The 20,289-nt window shown below is 38.3% G+C and overlaps 1 non-coding gene across 1 annotated transcript; it reads left to right on the top strand.

Annotated features, from left to right (window-relative positions):
• Positions 1-1,447: 1,447 nt before the first annotated feature.
• LOC126934511 (U6 spliceosomal RNA) lies at positions 1,448-1,552 on the top strand. Its single transcript, XR_007718978.1, has one exon. It is a non-coding gene; the product is annotated as a U6 spliceosomal RNA (small nuclear RNA).
• Positions 1,553-20,289: the final 18,737 nt, after the last annotated feature.

Here is a 20,289-nt window from a genome sequence, read left to right as displayed (position 1 = left end):
TAATCCAACAACAGAATTTTGATTTGACAGAGATGCGAGGATAATCCTTTCTGGTTACAGCATTATGGGGGATAACATGGGATAGAGTATGTTATTTTTCCCTATTATTTGCTGTCCTCCCTATGAAAGGATTATGTTTATCCATTTTCATCAACATTAACCTTATGACTTGCTTTGCTTATGGAATGTGTGCAGAAGTGATATCTAAGCAGAAGTTTTAAGAGACATCTGGTGATTCAGATGTGAGGTATGTGTGTCCTGGGTCGAGGTTGCTCCTGGAATAAAGATCCTAGAACAGAGCTATAACCACCATGTATAGTGGATGAGTAATTAACCTTTGTTGTTGTCAAGTCACTGTGATTTTGTTTTTTTGTCATTGTTGTTCTGCAACATAACCTACTGAAAGCTAACTATTATATAGCATAAGCTTAAAACCGTTTTGTTACCAACACCCAGAAAAGCTAGTTTCATTATAGCAAACATAATTTTAAATGCATAAACTCCCAAGAAAGTAAGGGAAATATCCAGGACCACTAAACAAAGGGGATAATGAAACAAAGTTTAAGTTCTTGAAATGATACTGCAGTTATAAATAGTAATAAGAAACAAAGAGAAATGAAATAAATGAAACTTTAAAAATCTACAAAAGAAAATGGATAATTTTATTTTTTGAGATGGAGTCTCACTTTGTTGCCCAGGCTGGAGTGCAATGGCATGATCTCAGCTCACCGCAAACTCCACCTCCCAGATTCAAGCGATTCTTCTGCCTCAGCCTCCCGAGTAGCTGGGATTACAGGTGGGTGCCACCATGCCCAGTTAAATTTTGTATTTTTAGTAGAGATGGGGTTTCACCATGTTGGCCAGGCTGGTCTCGGACTCCCGACCTCAAATTATCCACCCACCTTGGCCTCCCAAAATGCTGGGATTACATGCGTGAGCCACTGTGCTTGGCTAGAAAATGGGTAATTTCTTAAAGGCAAGTGAGAAAAAGGGAAATATTAAAAGCAAAAGCAGAAATAAACAAATTGAGTAATAGAAAACTGAACATAAAATACATGTGGCCAATGACTATATCTATTTGTTTAAAAATGGTTTCTAGAGCATTCCATTTCCCTGCTGTGGTCCCACTCTCTGATAATTAGGCTTGATTTCCAAAGTGTCATGGGTTTGATATCCACTGAGAGAAAGCAAATACATATTTGGCACATTAATAAATACTATTTAACAACAATGAATTATGGTTACATATAGAAATAATTTACATTCTGAACAAATGTTTATGCTTCTGTAAAAAATAAAATGGAAAATATTCTGTATCAGACACTCTACATCTTGACCATAGACTTGTCACGATCTAGGTCAGTGTTTTTCATTTGAGGATAGAAACCTACTGGTAAATCATAAAATCAGTTTAACGGGTTATAATTTACATTAAAAAATAGAAAAAGTGCTCCCTTTGGCGGCACATATACTAAAATTGGAATGATACAGCGAAGATTAGCATGGCCTCTGTAAGAAAAAAAAAAAAAGAGAAGAATTTGAAAATATCATTGTGCAGTGCATGTAGGTAAGTACTATTTCATGAAATATTCCTCTTATTCCAAGGTTGAGATTAAAACGTATATTTTACTGTAGGAGGAGTAGGGTTTAAAAAAAAAGTTTGAAAGTTGCTGACTTTGCCCCCTGTAATCAAGCGACGCTCAAAATATTTCACAACTGGTGATGCTTAGTCATAGCCCAGTCAGAACTAAAGCTGGCTGTAATATTGGAATCCTGCTATGCCAGGGTTTACTCCTTTTATGCTAGACTGAGGGTCCTAAGGGAAGGGTCAGGATGGCCGAGGCACTAGGGGGAGTTGGTACAGTGACTTTATGGGTGTATTAGTTTTCTATTGCTGCAGTAACAAATTACCATAAACTTAGTGGTTTAAAATAACATAAATTTATTATCTTACAGTTCTTTAAGTCAGAAGTCAGGCACAGGTCTCACTGATCTAAAATGAAGGTGTTGACATGGCTGCATTACTTTTCCGGTGCGCTAAGGAAGAATAGGTTTCCTTGCCTTGTTCAGCTTCTAGAAGTTGCCCGCATTCTTTGATTCATGGTCCATTTCCCCTGTCTTCAAAGCCAGCAACATTGCATCTCCCTGTGATACTTCTCCCATAGTCACATCACTGTTTCTGACTGCAGCTGGGAAAAGTCCTCCACTTTGAAGGATCATGTAAGATTGGGCCCACATGGATAATCCAGCGTACTCTCTCCATTTCAAGATCCTTAACCTTAACCCCATTTGCAAAGTCCCTTTTGCCATATAAAGGAACATTTTCACAGATTCCAGAGGATTAGGGAATGGGCATTTTTGGAGGTCATGATTCTGCCTATCACAATGGGTATGGAAAAGTTTCATATCTGAACAATCAGCACAGCCACACCTGTGAAATGACCCATTTGGAGTCTCCATTGCAGTATTCCATGAATGCGTCTTGAATGTTTACCCTATCACTTCCAAGAGGAGAGAGGGGAAAGTTTATGCTTCACAAATATAACTCAATCCATTGCTTTTGCATATCGGGTATTTTCCTAGAAGGTTTAACTATGAAATGGGTTGACTACCTCCGACCCAGGAGAACTGAGAGAGAATTGTGCACAAACTTAAGAAAAGTATGTAACAGAAATATTCTTCCTTTTATCACAAGTGAAAAATTTAAATGTATAGATGAGCTTATTTTAATACCTATATCAGTATTAATTTGCATTAGTAATATTAGGCATTTTATGATGACAGCAAGTGACAGCTTTAAAAAAATAACTTTTATAATTCTAAACTGTTTCATAATTCTGGAAAAAGTCTCTGGAACAGCATTTCAGAATAGTATCTCACAAAATATACTCATAGATGTAAGATGTCTGTGCACATACACATATGCCCTGGAAAGGAGAAAAGCTTATTTTAAAAACTAGTGTTTTAAGTTTATAAGATCTTTTAAAATTAAATGTGCTCTACTATACAGTAGAATTTTCAAAACAATCTTTGAAATGATTTATGCATGTTTACCATTAGTGTAATCCTTCTGCTCAGCATTGCTCATTGAATGCTTTTTATGCTAATTAACAGAATAGGAATTAACTCATTTTCGAATCATTTAATTCCGGCCACAAACCCTCAGTGAACTCTAACAAAGCACTTTATGAATCACAGTGAGGGTGGAGGAAATAAAAAGAAGCTTAAAAAAATTCCACATCAGGTATCAAATGATGGTAATGTGAGCCTTTTACAAATGCTTGTGGATCTGCCTGAGTGGTATATGAAAAGGAAGTTAATCTTGCGACATAACTCTATTATGCTGTTTTACTCAGTTGTCTAAAGACATTGAAGGATGCTAATTTAATCTAGCTTTTGTATTTTTGGTGACTTGCTCTTCTTCCATTATAAAGGAGACTTTACATATAATTAGTAAGCTAGTTTTTTTTTCTTATGAATCTCATTGGCTCTTGCCACTTAGACAAAAGGAAAGGTTTCAATTGTTGCTCCTCTACCCCCATCCTCAATTTTGAAGACAAAATGCTAATTGGAAAAAATGGAGTCTTTTTCAAAATCCATGCTGACTTTTATCAAGTTAATTACCTGTAAATCTACTGTTGGACCTGTCTTGCACTGTTCATTTTTCCTTTCCTCATCCATCCTTAACTACCTATCTCGGTCTTGTGTTACTGCCATCCTTTTTAAAAAATTTTTTAAATTTTTGTGGGCACATAGTAGGTGTATTATTGCATCCTAATAAACCTCAACAGTAAGATTTCCCAAGAAATGATTGGGAAGTGATTAATGTTTTATATTTGTTCAGTCATTCAGAAGTAATTTCCTATCAAATGTAACTGATTAAAAATTATTTAACATTCTTTTAATATTTGTTTTTGAGATGGAGTCTTGCTCTGTTGCCCAGGCTGGGCAGTGGCAAGATCTCAGCTCACTGCAACCTCCGCTCCCTGGGTTTGAGCAATTCTGCCTCAGTCTCCCTAGTAGCTGGAATTACAGGCGTGCGCTACCACGCCCAGCTAATTTTTGTACTTTTGGTAGAGACCATGTTGGCCAGGCTGGTCTCAAACTCCCGGCCTTAAGTGATCTGCCTGCCTCGGCCTCCCAAAGTGCTGGAATTACAGGCGTGAGCCACCACACCCAGCATAATTGATATTATTGTGCCAGTTACATTTCTTGGCTCAATGTCATGTTCCCCTTCTGCACTCTGTTTTATAACTGCAGGGCCTGGAAGCCTGTATACTCCATTTCCCAGAATCCTTTACCAACTGGCTTCCAGTCAAGTTTGGCCAATGAGAGTTACTGGTGGGAGGAAAGATGCCATTCTGATCTGGCACCAGTGGTGGAGGTGTCTCAGTGGTGGAGGTGTCTCAGTGGCTACATAATGCTCTTCCGTGAAGGTGGAGAATAGGCACTGGCCACACCGTAACCTCCAGCAGCAAATGCAGCTAGAGGGCTCCAGCCTAAGACTGGTAACAGCTCTCTCATCTCTGGGCAGTGTTCCTTCCTTTCTCTCCCTTTCTCCCTTAGCGCTTCCAATGCCTTTGCAACCACTTCCCAGAATTAAATCCCTTTGTGTTTGAATTATGTATAGTGTTTTTTGTTTTCCTGATTGGGACTGACTGGCTGATTATAGACCAAAGTATTCAGAAAACTACCAAAGCTTTGGGAAACCAAGGTGTTTATAAGTCAAAATAGTGTAACACTTTTCTGGAAACCAGCCTTCCCGCCAAACTATTATCAGGCAAGTTTTGTGCAGTTCTTAGTCCTAAACACTTGAGGCTCCACCCAAATGCAATGGATCAGGGAGTTTGCCTCCTGTTCCAGTGTGTGGTTTGGGCACCTTGGAAAGTGGCTATGGGCAACATAGTGGACATCCTTGGCTTTTGGGCAGTACAAATAGCTAGGATCACCTGCTGTTCAGGGATACCTGACTGAGGTCTCAGGCTCTGCTGGTTCCTTGAAAAGTTGTTGAGAATATTTAGCAACTTGCAAGTGAGGAAGGAAATTGGTTAGGCAATAGAAGGTTTAGGCACCTAACTGAAGGTGTAGTGGTGGTGTAGGTGCTCTCCTACCCAGGTCTTCATCTGTTTGACAACTGTGTCCAGTAGGAATATTTCTGGCTTTTGTTTCACAAACCAGGGACTTGGATGGGAAACCCCAAAGGGAATAGTGTCCATTAGGGTTACATTTCCTCCGGGTGGTTAAGGCTACATTGGGGAGGGTGTCTGTGGCTGCCAAAATTTCTGGGCTCCTCAAATTCTTTTCTCCAGGACCAGATGATGCATTTACCTTGGTCTTTACTTAATGTCTCTTTCTCCCGCAGATCTGTTTTCGCTTATCATTGTACCTTCTGGGCATAGCAAAGTGCTACATATATTCATTCATTGAATTATTCATTCATTCAATTAATATTAAATACCTAATTTATTCCCCAAACATCAACATACCAATAACCTCTTCGAAAGTTTCAGAATTTGGGTGAGGCGCAGTGGCTCATGCCTGTAATCCCAGCACTTTGGACGACAAGGTCAGAGGACTGCTTGAGCCCTGGAGTTCAAGACCAGCCTGGGCAACATAGTGAGACCCCATCTCTAAAACAATAATTAAAAATATATAAAAATTTAAAAATTTTTCAAAAGTTTATGTCAATACATATTAAATACTCTTAAGGTGACTTTCTGTAACCAAATCTTCTCTCTACAGCCTTGAATCTCTATGCACATATACATACAGAAATTATGTATTTCTTAATTATGTATTTCTTAATTGATCTGCAAATCAATGAAGAGATTCATAAATTACTATTTCTTAATTGATTTACAGATCTTCTGGAATGTTTTCCTACTGTTCTTCTAACTCTGCAGGCAAGAGCCCTTTGTCTATATGTGATAACCCCAGCGCTCACAACTCCAGTGAGTCTCAAACTTTAATGAACATAGCATAAAAAGTAGGCATAACTCTTTTTTATTTTTATTTTTTATTTCCATAGGTTTTTGGGGAACAGGTGATGTTTGGTTACATGAATAAATTCTGTAGTGGTGATTTCTGAGATTTTGGTGCACCATCACCCAAGTACTATGCACTGTACTCAGTTTGCAGTCTTTTCCTCACCACCCCCAACCCTTTCCCCTGAGTCCCCAAAATCCAAAAGTTGGTCTAACTTTTGATTAAGCAAATGGACAATAAACAAAATTTCCATTTTGTGGGAGACTAAAAAGCTTAGTAAAATGTTTGGAAATAAGGTAATAAACATAAATAAGGAAAAAACATAAATAAAATACATATAGTATATATAAAATATTCATGTATAAATTAAATACCATTTACAGGTACCCAAAATACTCAGTTTGAAATAAGTAATCAAAAAGGAATCCTAATTTACAATAGCAACAGATGTGAATAAGTTAATGAACTTTGAGGGAAAATATATCACCAATATGAAGAAAACCAGAAGATTTTTCTGAAAAGTATAAAGTATAAGAAAAGCAATATCATATTTTTAGAAGATGACTATTTTAATAATGTCATTCTCCCACCAATGAATTAATATGCACGGAGCAAAATCCCAATAAAAAATAATTTGGGAAAACTCGACAAAATAATTCTGAAATTTATCAAAAAGAATCAACAGATAAGAATAGCTAGTATCTCCAGCTATCATAGAAAATGATCTAACATTACATTATCTTTTTTTTTTTTTTTTTTTTTTTTTGAGACAGGGTCTCACTTTGTCACCCAGGCTGGAGTGCAGTGGCACATTCATGGCTCACCGCAGCCTCGAACTCCTCAGCTCAGGTGATCCTCCCATCTCAGCCTCCTGAGTAGCTGGTACAGGCACGTACCTACAGGTATGTGCCACCAGGCCCAGCTAATGTTTTGTATTTTTTGTAGAGACATGGTATTGCCCTGTTTCCCAGGCTGATCTTAAATTCCTGGAGTCAAGCAATCCTCCTGCCTTGGTCTCCCAAAGTGCTAGGATTACAGGCATGAGCCACTACTCCTAGCTACATTAATTTAAAAAATAAATACAAAAATAACGAGGATTATCTCATGTTTTATATTATTTTTTGTGTTCACACTGTTATTTTAACAAAATATTTTTCTACAAAAAATGCAAGCATACATTTTATATCATAAATTATAAATTGGTGAGGTTCAGATGCCATGAGTAGCATAGTAAAAATAAATAAATAAATAAATAAATAGAGGAGCACCAAGGTAGTAACATTATATTTTATCAAGAATTGGGACCAGGCACGGTGGCTCATGTTTGTAATCCCAGCACTTTGGGAGGCTGAGGTGGGCGGATCATTTAAGGTCAGGAGTTAGAGACCAACCTGGCCAACATGGCAAAACCCTGTCTCTACTAAAAATACAAAAAATTAGCTGGGTGTGGTGGTGTATGCCTGTAATCCCAGCTACTCAGGAGGCTGAGTTGGAGAATTGCTTGAACCCAGCAGAAGGAGACTGCAGTGGACTGAGATCACACCACTGCACTCCAGCCTGGTCAACAGAGCAAGATGCTGTCTCAAAAAAAAAAATCTTAATAGGCAATTTTCTCCATAATAGAAAAATATATTTTAAAACTTGAGTTTGAACTGTTACATATTCAGCCAGTCCAATATTTCAACGTTTTCAATAGCTGGATTGCAGTCACATATAATTTCATTTAAAATTAGCTTAGCTTTTGGTTTTTTATATGTAGGCAGCTACCATTATTCCTAACTACTGAAAGATAATGACTTAAATGATGAATTCATTTATTAAATGATGAAGTTTCAGCATCAAATGAATGGTTGGTCCAACCTCTCTCCAACCTTTCTAAAAATGGTACTTTGATATCTGTTAATCAAAAGATAATTCATTGAAATAATTCCTTGTGTATGCCACCACTCCAAGTATATTTTTAAATAATTTTTTTTTTTTTTGTAGAGATGAGGGATGGTGGGGGCTGAGGGAGGGCTGACTTGCTATGTTACCCAGGCTGGTCTCAAACTCCTGGTCTCAAGCCATCCTCCTGCCCTCCTGCCCTCCTGCCTCAGCCTCCCAAAGTGTTGGGATTGCATGCTTGAGCCACCACACCTGACCTGTAAGGCTTTTTAAAATCTGTATTTTTCCGTACATGCGACCTAACAAGTTACCAGAATGTGTTTTAAATATACATTTATACTCCTACAGAAATACAAGAAGCAATATATGCAGGATTGTTACAATAGTATAAACACCAAATCTTAAAGTTTCAGTAATAATGGATATGGCTGTGGATACTACATGTAAAACTGGTGTTTACTGAAGTGCATAGTTTTAGTGAGTTTTAAAAAGAGTGTAATTATGGTAATGGATTAGTACAATGGATTCATCTTTGAAACGTAGTTCAATGATATGGGTGCAATTTCAGTACTAAAGTATTGATTCTATTCTTATAGTTCTCATTAAAATTTTTTTTGTAAACTTTTTTTTTGTTTGTTTTGTTTTTGAGACAGGGTCTCACTCTATCACCCAGGCTGGAGTGCAGTGGCTCAATCTTGGCTCACTGCACCCTCCAGCACCTAGGTTCAAGTGATTCTCCTGTCTCAGCCTCCCAAGTGGCTGGGAGTATAGGTGCACGCCACCACGCTCAGCTAATTTTTGTATTTTTTGTAGAGGCAGGGTTTCCCCATGTTGCCAGGGTGGGTCCCAATCTCTTGAGCTCAAGTGATCTGCCCACTCGGCTTCCCAAAGTGCTAGGATTACAGGCTTGATCCACTGCACCCGACTGCCAAAGGCATTTTTTAAAATCACAAGACAGCCAGGACTAAATGATTAATATGTCCCTGGATGCTCAACAAAATAAGAACATAATTTAAAGATTAGACACAATAACCCATAAATAGTTGTAAAACCATTCCTTAGATTCTAGAGTGGAGGAGGTAACTACTCATAAAAATGAGATATTCAGGGAACCCGTGGAGATGGATGTAACTGGCACTCTCCCAAAGAGCTAGGATGCCCGGCCAGGTAAACTTTTTTTTTTTTGAGACTGAGTCTTTCTCTGTTGCCAGGCTGGAGTGCAGTGGTGTGATCTTGGCTCACTGCAACCTCTGTCTCCTGGGTTCAAGTGATTCTCCTGCTTACCCATGACCATTTTTTGATATAATTATCCCTAATTTATACATGGCAAAAACCTCATGTCCAGTATTTAAACCAAATCACCTATTAAAAAAATAGCAAAAATTCAGTAGGATTAGATGTAAAAGTAGAGACAGAGCTAAAAGCAAAGTTAACCAAGGGAAACAGCAGCAACAAAATGCCAAAGGTGGGAGAAACAGATCCTTCTCAGAATGACAAAATAAGGAAGCTCAGATAGGAAGTGTCAAACCAAATTTTTTAAATGCCAGTATAAATAATTTTGGAGACATCAGCAGAGAATGATACTGATTCTCAATTGTCAAAATACTGGAAATGAAAATTATTTATGCACAATAAGGACACGTTTAGTGGTGAAACATTCTGAGTTTTTAATGTATTCATACTGAGTAAATTTCATACTTTGAAGCTGCACTGTCCAATATGGTAGCTACTAGCTGCGTGTGACTACTTAAATTTAAATTAATTAAAATTAAATAGGCCGAGATGGCGCCTCACACCTGTAATCCCAGCACTTTGCGAGGCCGAGGTGGGCGGATTACCTGAGGTCAGGGGTTCGAGACCAGCCTGGACAACATGGTGAAACCCTGTCTCTATTAAAAATACAAAAATTAGCCGGGTGTGGTGGCGCTCGCCTGTAATCCCAGCTACTCAGGAGGCTGAGGTAGGAGAATCGCTTGAACCCGGAAGGCAGAGGTTGCAGTGAGCTGAGACTATGCCATTGCACTCCAGCCTGGGCAACAGAGTGAGACTCCTTTTCAAAGTAAATTAATTAAATTAAATTAAAAGAAAATTCAGTTTCTTACTTGTACAAGCCGTATTTCAAGCTCTCGGGAGCCACACTGGACACAGAGACACATTGGACATGCAGAAATAGAACATTTTCATCATGGTAGAAAGTTCTGTTGATGCTGATATGGAGTATGACTGGTTGTGAGTGAAAAGGTCATAATTAAGCTTTATCAATATTACTCACCTGGAAGTTCATCACAACTACTTTTTAATTATCCATGCCATGAGTTACTTCTATTTTTCTTTTCTTTTTCTTTATTAACACACCATTGCTGGCTTGAAAAGTTACTTCTAGAGGCAAGATATACAACTAGATAAAACAAGGGTCAAATTCTTTACTGCCTTTTTTCTTCCAAGGAAGACTTCCTTGGAATTTTATTATCTATACGCTAGGAAGAAATGTAATGGCTTATTGTGGCTCTTATCTTCCAGCACCTAAGAAATGCAATAGCTTATTGTGAAAAGTAAATATGCAGCAACTTTTGACTTGGTATAACATTTCAGATGCTGAATCACTAGGCATCATTTTATTCTTTCCATGATTGAGCAGAACAGCTGAGGAAAATAAAAGGATTTTGTCTGCTTTATGTAATAGTATAACCCATAGCACACCCAGACAGAAATAATCTTTTATAATGGGTTTGGCAGGCACTTCTTTAACATGTTGGGGTAGAAAAAAAATAACCTCTATTAACAGTTAAAGGTTTTGAATTATAAAACGTCTCTACTGTGATATAGGCATTTATTTATTTTCTACTTTTAAATTTTAAAAATAGCATTCTTTTCAGAAATGCCTTAGGAATATATAAAACTGATATGGATAAAAATCATTATATATTTTTCTGGAACAAAACAGAAAATAATTGTATATTATCTAGTTCTTTTATGAGCTAAACATAGTTCTGACACTATAATTCAGTAAAGATGTGATACACCAAAAAATTTTAGTAAGGCAAATCTTACTATAAATATTAGATACAAAATAGTTAAAATGCCAACAAACAGTTCAAAAATACATTAAAACCTTAACCTGGGCTGGGCAAGGTGGCTTATGTCTGTAATCCCAGCACTTTGGGAGGCCAAAGTGGGAGAACTGCTTGAGCACAGGACTTCAAGACCACCCTGGGTAACATAGTGAGACCCCCATCTCTACAAAAACTTTTTTTTTCTTTGTTATGAGGCAGAGTCTTGCTCTGTGGCCCAGGTTGGGTGAAAAAAAAAAATTAAAATAAGCAAAATGAAGAGTATTTCTTACTTTTTTTTTTTTTTTTTTTTGAGATGAAGTTTTGCTCTTGTCACCAGGCTGGAATGCAGTGGCACGATCTCGGCTCACTGCAACCCTCGCCTCCCAGGTTCAAGTGATCCTCCTGTCTCAGCCTCCTGAATAACTGGGATTACAGGCTTGCACCACCACACCCAGCTAATTTTTTTATTTTTAGTAGAGACGGGGTTCCACCATGTTGGCCAGGCTTGTCTCGAACTCCTGACCTCAGGTGATCCACCTGCCTCGGCCTCCCAAAGTGCTGGGATTACAGGCATGAGCCACCATGCCCAGCCTTTCTTACAAATTTTAAAAAGTCAGTTATACCTGGTAAAGATGTATTCTTTTGTCTTTTTCCTTTTTTTTTTTTGAGATAGAGTCTCCCTTTGTCACCCAGGCTGGAGTGCTCTGGTGCAATCACAGTTCTACTGCAGCCTCCACCTCCTGGGCTCAAGGGATCCACCTACCTCGGCCTCCCCAGTAACTGGGGCCACAGACGCACACCACGCATGCCTAATTTTATTTGTATATTCTATAAGGACAGGATCTCAAAATGTTGCCCAGGCTGGTCTGAAACTCCTGGGCTGAAGCAATCCTCCCACCTTGGCCTCCCAAAGTGCTGGGATTATAGGGTGTAAGCCACGTGCTTGGCCTAAAGATTTATTCTTTATCATCATTACTAAACATTTCACATTGTTTATCATCTTTAGTAACTGTAATAAAATACGAAACAGAAAAAAGAGGAACAGTGATAGGGCAAAAACAACAAAAAATATTTTTTAGAATATATGTTTGCATAGCAAGAAAATTAAAAAGAATCAACTCATAACTACTATAATTAATAAAAGAACACAGACATTGACCAGGCACAGTGGCTCACACCTGTAATCCCAGTAGTTTGGGAGGCTGAGGCGGGCTGATCACGAGGTCAGGAGATCGAGACCCATCCTGGCTAACACAGTGAAACCCCGTCTCTACTAAAAAATACAAAAAATTAGCCAGGCGTGGTGGCGGGTACCTGTAGTCCCAGCTACTCGGGAGGCTGAGGCAGGAGAATGGCGTGAACCTGGGAAGCAGAGGTTGCAGTGAGCCGAGGTTGCGCTGCTGTACTCCAGCCTGTGAAACAGAGCAAGACTCTACCTCAAAAATAAATAAATAAACAAATAAGTAAAAACACAGATATTAAATGTTAATGCTGCCAAAATCAATACATTTCTGTAAAATCATCAAAATCCAATTAGAATATATGTAAAATAAACTCACCCAAGCAAAATGAGTGATATGCATGATCTTTATAAGGAAAACTACAATGCTGATTGAGAGATACAAATGAAGACTTAAATGGGGAAAACACCATATTCTTCAACAGGAAAAATAAATATCATAAGGACCTTTATTTTTTTCAAGCTGTCTTACAGATTTGATGCAATTCTAATTAAAACATTATTTTTGGAGGCCATAAAAGAATGATTAGAAATTCATGAGAAAACATAGATATTTTATCTGATAATAAAATACATTACTCTCAGATAAGTAAATATATTACTATCAGATAATTAAATGCATTACTATGGTTTAAAACAATGCCTCTGATTAATCTCCCCTCCTCTCCAGTATTAATGGTAGAGCCAGCTCCCCAAGACCTCTGGGTCACACTGAAGCAGGATCTTGGTAGATGTTTATTTCCTTTCCTTTTTTCTCTTTTTCCCTGTGGTCTGCCCTCTGGTGACCTAAATCAGCAACTACGTTTTCACTGCTGCAAGACAGTTCACAACTTATTATGGAAAGTCAAGGAATTAGGAGTGAGTGCCCGGGTCAAAAGGGCATTAAATGACATCTTCCAATCTTCCTGTATAAAATAATATGATGTCTTGGTTTGGCAAAAACGCTGACAATTTTTAAAGCATGATGTTTCTTTTGTGTATGCTTGCAAATTTCCATAATGAAAAGTTAAAAACAGAAACAACAAAAAAGTATTGCTCCCACAAATATAAGTGACCAATATATAAAAGAATCCTCAGTCACATTAGCAATTAAACAAAGGCAAATTAAAACAAGTAAATTTTTTTTTCATTCCAGACCAAAGAGAACATTGAAACATTAATAGCTTTTAGCGCTAAAGAGGATGTGGGAAAATAAGCAGCCAATCTTTTGGGGAGGGTATTAGTGCTATCTTTTGGAGGGCAATTAAGTAATACCAATGGAAAATTTTATTTTTCCAAAAATGTTTCATATCCTTACACCCAGAATTCCACTTTTATCTTATGAAAATACTCATGGAAGAATGCAAAAATATATGTACATGAATGTTTATTGTACCATTGCTTATGAGAGCAAAACATTGGAAATGAGTATGAATAAATACTTATTAAATAAGTTAAGATACATCACATAATGGAATACATGCATCCTTTTATTTATTTATTTATTTATTATTTTTTAGAGACAGGATCTCACTCTATCACCCAGGCTGGAGTGTACTGGTGCAGTCACGGCTCATTGCAGCCTTGATCTCCCAGGATCAAGCGAACATCCCACCTTAGCCTCCCAAATAGCTGGGACTACAAGTGGGAGCCACCAAGGCCGGCAAATTATTGTATTTTTGTGGAGATGGTAGTTTCACCATGTTGCCAGGCTGGTCTTGAGCTCCTGGGCTTGAGAGATTTGCCTGCCTTGGCCTCCCAAAATACTGGGATTATAGGCATGTGGCCCATGCATCCTTTTAAAAGAACAATCTCTTTTTATCAACACAGAAAGATATCCTTGGAAAATTAAGTAATGAAACAACTTGTATAAATGAGAATGGCCACATTTTGGTTAAAGACGATAATAATATATGTTAATATGTTCATTTAAAACAAATTTGGAGGCCAATAACCAATTACAATGGTTTCCTTTAGATAGTAGGAAAACTGGGAGACTTTCACTTTCTTCATTGTATAGTTCTGTAATGTTTGATTTTTCAAATGCACATATATTACTGTTCAGCTTAATGTCCTGGGTTCCAAATATGAATCTTGAAGTTATCGTCATCATTTTCCTCAGAATATTCTAAAAGGGACTAGAGCAAATAGGACACTCAGTGACTTCTTTACTTGTCTGACAAGCATAAAGCCCAAGCTAGTGGCCTCCACAGTGGTGCACAAGATGATCCACTGATGCTCAGAGAAGAAGTATTCGAACATCAACATATATATTTTAATCTCATCCTTTGTTAATTTCCATTGTCAATTTTTGTTTTTAAATCATACATTATATAATTATTTATATTCATAAATGTATATTACATGTATATCATTTGTACATAAATATATACTCATATATTGGGGGAGTGTTCAAACATTTTTTTACTGATGGAGTATCTGATCAAAAGAGTTTAGGGTCCATTAATTTAGGCCAGAGCTGCCTTCAAGAGAACTAGAATTAGAGCTAACGTAGATATAAACATTTTCCACAAGTTAGTTGTCCTCCCCAAAGTCACTAATACAGTACTTAAAAGGAAAAAAAAATCAGGAAAATAGGTAAGAAAACACAATGGAAGACATATGAAAGAGTCAACTCAGTAAGTAATAAAAGGTAGAAGAGAAGAGAAGAAAGTAAAATGGATAGAATGATTATTTACCTATACACAAATCAAATAATAAAACAATGGGGGAAAACCTTAACGAATAAAGAAAGGGAAGTCAAAAAGCAGGAATAATCCCACAAAACATTTAGGGATGAAAAAACCACATTCTATCCTGAAAAAAAAAAAAAAAAAAAGCAAATTGTCAAACAGAATTTAGAATGTAACACATATGTAGTTCTGTTTTTAGCATAATGCTTCAAGCATAGTATGCACTCAATGAGTAAAGAAAGGATTTTAGGTTATAGCATTTTACACCAAAGTAATGTGTTTAGCTGCAATTTGAAGGGTTAATGCATTTTTGTTATTTCTCTATTTTAAATTGAGCTGCTGAATATTTTATAGATTGTGAGAAACAGAATTGAAAAAACAATGGAAATTTTGTGATGCTACATTTGCAAATGCAATGAAAAAGGTAACAGTTCATTGGGAGAATCTGAAGATATGACAGGTAATTATTTATTTGCCAACCCTTGGAAACCTCCTCTATTCCTTTGCCATTATATGAGCCAAATAATCAAATAAGAATATTTGCAGGCCGGGCGCGGTGGCTCAAGCCTGTAATCCCAGCGCTTTGGGAGGCTGAGACGGGCGGATCACGAGGTCAGGAGATTGAGACCATCCTGGTTAACACAGGGAAACCCCATCTCTACTGAAAAATACAAAAAACTAGCCAGGCGAGGTGGCGGGCCCCTGTAGTCCCAGCTACTCGGGAGGCTGAGGCAGGAGAATGGTGTAAACCCAGGAGGCGGAGCTCGCAGTGAGCTGAGATCCAGCCACTGCACTCCAGCCTGGGTGACAGAGCGAGACTCCGTCTCAAAAAAAAAAAAAAAAAAAAAAGAATATTTGCAATGAACTTATAATTTAGAACTTCTAAAATTTCTATAGCCAGAATAAAGGCAATTAACAGGATTAAAGCGGTGAACTTTTTCCTGCTCTTGAAAGCTGAATTCATTAGTGATGTTCTATAAAGTCTATAAATTATTTTTTAAAATGACACTTCCATTGTGTGGGTATTTTTAAGCCTATTGCTAATAGTAACTTTAAGCCATCTGATCTGGAATGTAAGCATGTTTTGTTAGAGTTAAAACAAAATGAAATCCTATTTTGCCAGTAGTTACAACTTTACCATCTCTCCCAGGGGCAGCAAAAAGAAATAGATTATTTTTAGGCAAATGTGAGGCACTATATTCTTAGATTATCATTCAGATATTCATCAAATATTCAATGAGGGTTTCTCAGTGCCAAACATTGTGTTGGAGTTGGAGATCCACTCATGAAATTAATGAGTCAGCCTCCTCCAGAATTCACAATAATTTCTCTAGTCCTTCCTTGATTAATTTTGCAATCTCCAAGCTATTTGAGATATATCTGTGCATGTGTATGGATGTGTAGACTCATGAATATAAAACATTACTATAAAAAAGATAACTACTTAACATTTAACCATGATTATTGTAGGACGTGCAACACTTACTCTTAAAAAATGTAAAGTACAAGTATCTTTAAAAGCCGCATAATGTGGGATTCAACAATTCTACTTTTAGGAATTCATCTTCACAAAATGATAAAGGTTAGCAGCAAATATTTAATTACAAGGATGCTCATAGTAGAATTATTATTATTGTTATTATTATTATTTTAAGACAGGGTCTCACTCTGTTGCCCAGCTGGAGCACAGTAGTGTAATCAGAGCTCACTTGCAGCCTCGAACTCCTGGCTTTAAGCAATCTTCCCATCTCAGCCTCCTGAGTAGCTGAGACTACAGGTGCTCACCACCACTCCTGGATAATTTTTTTTTCTTTTACAGAGGCAAGGTCTCGCTATGTTGCCCAGGCGTATTTTTTTTTAAGTGCAAGAAACATCTTAGATCAATACAGGATTGCTTACATAAATTATGTTCACACAATGGGAAACTAGGTAATATTAAAAAGGATTATGTAGAAATGTCTTCATTGATATGGAAAAAATTCCATGATATATTAGAAAGTGAAAATTAGAAGTTTCCTTGTTGCTTAGGTGTCCAGTACGAAAACAAGTCCTGACTGTGCTCTGAACCTGGGCAAGACACTTGACCTCACAGACTCAGTTCTTCCATCTGTTATGTGTGGAATTTGTGTTACCCTCAAACTCATATGCTGAAGTCCTAATCCACAGTGCCTCAGAATGCAATTGTATTTGGAGATACAGTTTTTAAAGAGGTAATTAAGTTAAAATGAGGCTATTAGGGGGCCTTAATCCAATATGGCTGATGTCCTTGTAAGAAAAGGAGATGAGTACACAGGCTGTACAGGGGTAAGACCACGTATAGACACAGGGAGAAGACAGCCTTCTGCAAGGCAAGATGAGAAGCCTCAAAGGAAACCAACCCTGCCAACAACTTGATCAGAGACTTTTAGATTTCAGAACTTTCAGAAAGTAAATGTCTGTTGCTCAAGCCACCCAGTCTGTGGTAATTTGTTACAGCACTCCTAGCAAACTAATACACTATCTAGAAGAGGGAGAAAATCTTAATATTATCTTTATTTAGCTCACAAGTTTGCTGTAAGTCAAACAGATGTAATCCCTTTGTAAACTGTAAAACACTACATAAATGTGAACAATTGTTATTCACATGGTCCTTGAAAATGCAGTCATGTTGTTATGATTTGAATTTTATATTCCTTTAGTAGGGCAGACACTCAGTATCAGTACAGGAGATGGGGAGAAGCAAGAGATTTCCTAGGGCTGTAGCAAAAAACACAAATGATTTGTCATTGAAAGAAGAGGCAAAATAAAAGGAATAGTTCCTTACATTCATGCTGCAAATTTGAAAGCAAACAGATACCTAAACTACATATAATAACAATATCTAATATGTATTAAGCATTTACTAAGTACCTAGCATAATCCCAAGTACTTTTAATATGTGTTCTTGGCCAAGTGCGGTGGCTCACGCCTGTAATCCTAGCACTTTGGGAGGCTGAGGCGGGCGGATTGCCTGAGCTCAGGAGTTCAAGACCAGTCTGGGCAACATGGTGAAACCCTGTCTCTACTAAAATCCAAAAAATTAGCTGGGCATGGCCGCGTGGGCCCGTAGTCCCAGCTACTCAGAGGCTGAGGTAGAAGAATTGCTTGAACCTGGGTGGCAGAGGTTGCAGTGAGCCAAGATTGCGCCATTGCACTCCAGCCTAGGCGACAGTGAGACTCTGTCCCTCTCTAATTAAATCTCATATCATATGTTCTCTAAATCACATATCAACCCTATGGTAAAAGTGCTTGTTGTGTGTATGTGTGTAGTGCACCGTGTGTGTGTGTGTGTGTATATATATATGTTTATTTATGTATGTGCATCTATTTTCGTTTTGTTACATGTATCTTTTTTTTTTTTTGGAGACGGGGTTCACTCTGTCGCCCAGGCTGGAGTACAGTGGTGCAATCTTTGCTCACTGCAACCTCTGTCTCCCGGGTTCAAGCGATTCTCCTGCCTCAACCTCCCAATTAGCTGGGAGTACAGGCGCCCGTCACCACACCGAGCTAATTTTTAGTAGAGACGAGGTTTTGCTGTTGGGAGGCTGGTCTCAAACTCCTGACCTCAAGTGATCCACCCACCTTGGCCTCTCAAAGTCCTGGGAGACAAGAGCGAAACTCCGTCTCAAAAAAAAAAAAAAAAAAAACAAAAAACAGCTCTTTTAGGATGAAATACTATATTCCTCCTAAAGTGGTTTAGATAGTCACCAAACTAAGGATACCAAATATTCTTACACTTTCAATTGCAGTGAGCCGAGATGTCACCACTGCACTCCAGCGTGGGTGACAGAGCAAGACTCCCTCTCAACAAAAAAAAAGGGGGGTGGGTTGGGAGGGGGGCTATCATTTTAACCTAGTAGATTGGCAAAGATTATTTTTTAAAAATATTTTAAAAAATTAGTTCAGTAATTTTCCCTTGAGAATTTGTTCAAGGGAAATAATGAGACTAGAGTTCAAAAACATACGTGCAAGTATATTCATTACACAATTGTTAATGGGTTTAAAAAATTCAAGTAATTTAATGTAGCAATTGACGTTTGGTCAAATTAACCAAGATATATATTCTTTCATTTAGCAATTCTGTTGGAATCTATCCCTTGGAGTAGTAAATAAAACCAACAGTTCTCAGGATGCAACATTTACAACAGCAGTTTGTAGAAGCAAAAAATGGCAAATCCACAGCACGGAGGAGGAAAAAGAAAAAAATTGCACATGGCCAGGCACGGTGCCTCACGCCTGTAATCCCAGCTCTTTGGGAGGTGGAGGCGGGCGAATCACCTGAAGTCAGGAGTTCCAGGCCAACCTGGCCAACATGGCGAAACCCTGTCTCTACCAAAACTACAAAAATTAGCTGGGTGTGGTGGCACATGCCTGTAATCCCAGCTACTCAGGAGGCTGACGCACAGGAGAATCGTTTGAACCCAGGAGGCTAAGGCTGCAGGGAGCCGAGATCACGCCACTGCACTCCAGCCTGGGCGACAAAGCGAGACTCCGTCTCAAAAAAAAAAAAAAAAAAAAAAAAAAAAAAAGGCATATAATGATCATCTTTATGCATTCAGGTAAGATATTGTGTGCACATTCACGAAATAAAAATAGACTAAAGGGTGGTTTATGGAATACCATGCAGTTGTGTATGTGTATGTGTATATATATATATATGGTTGTCTGAAGATATTTTGGAACTCCAAACACCTTGACAACGACCACTGAATACCCCCATTCCACCTAAAAGCTGAATTGGAGTTACAAGATTTGGTTACCAAGGCATTTATTTGAGCATTAACTTTTATTTTGCCCTTGAAAAGCTCCTAATTCTAGTTATCTTTATCCAAGCGTAAGAGGTTCAAGACCCGACTGAAGATACAGATGCAAACTGACTAAGACAATGAGCCAGTCTCACACACCTCGGCTTTGTATTTTCAGACAACCCTTTACTTACAAACTTCTGGGCCAATGGTCTGAAAATGGTTGGGACTGAGGTGCTGGGGATACAATGATGAACAGCAGCCGCTGAAGCCCTGTCAGGTGGAGGAGGCCCGGTTACCTCAGACCCTCACTGAGCCTTTTCTTTTTTTTTTTCTTTTGAGACGCAGTCTCCCAGGCTGCATTGCAGTGCCTCACTGCAACCTACGCCTCCCGGGCTCAAGCCTTTCTCCTGCCTCAGCCTCCCGAGTAGCTGGGAAGGCGGCGCCACCACGCCAGGCTAATTTTTGTATTTTTGGTAAAGACGAGGTTTCACCATGTTGGCCAGGCTGGTCTCGACTTCCTGACCTCAGGGGATCCGCAAGCCTCAGCCTCCCAAAGTGCTGGGATCACAGGCACCAGCCACCGCGCCCGGCTACTGCGCCTTTTCTAAACCTTGGCTCCTACGTACTTACCAGAATAGAGAGCGCAGAGAATCTGTCTACGACTTCCAGCCAATGGCTACACTTCTTTT

This window comes from Macaca thibetana, chromosome 13 (assembly GCF_024542745.1).
Source record: "Macaca thibetana thibetana isolate TM-01 chromosome 13, ASM2454274v1, whole genome shotgun sequence".
NCBI classification, from domain to species: Eukaryota; Metazoa; Chordata; class Mammalia; order Primates; family Cercopithecidae; genus Macaca; species Macaca thibetana.
This window is presented reverse-complemented; position numbering and strand designations above follow the sequence as displayed.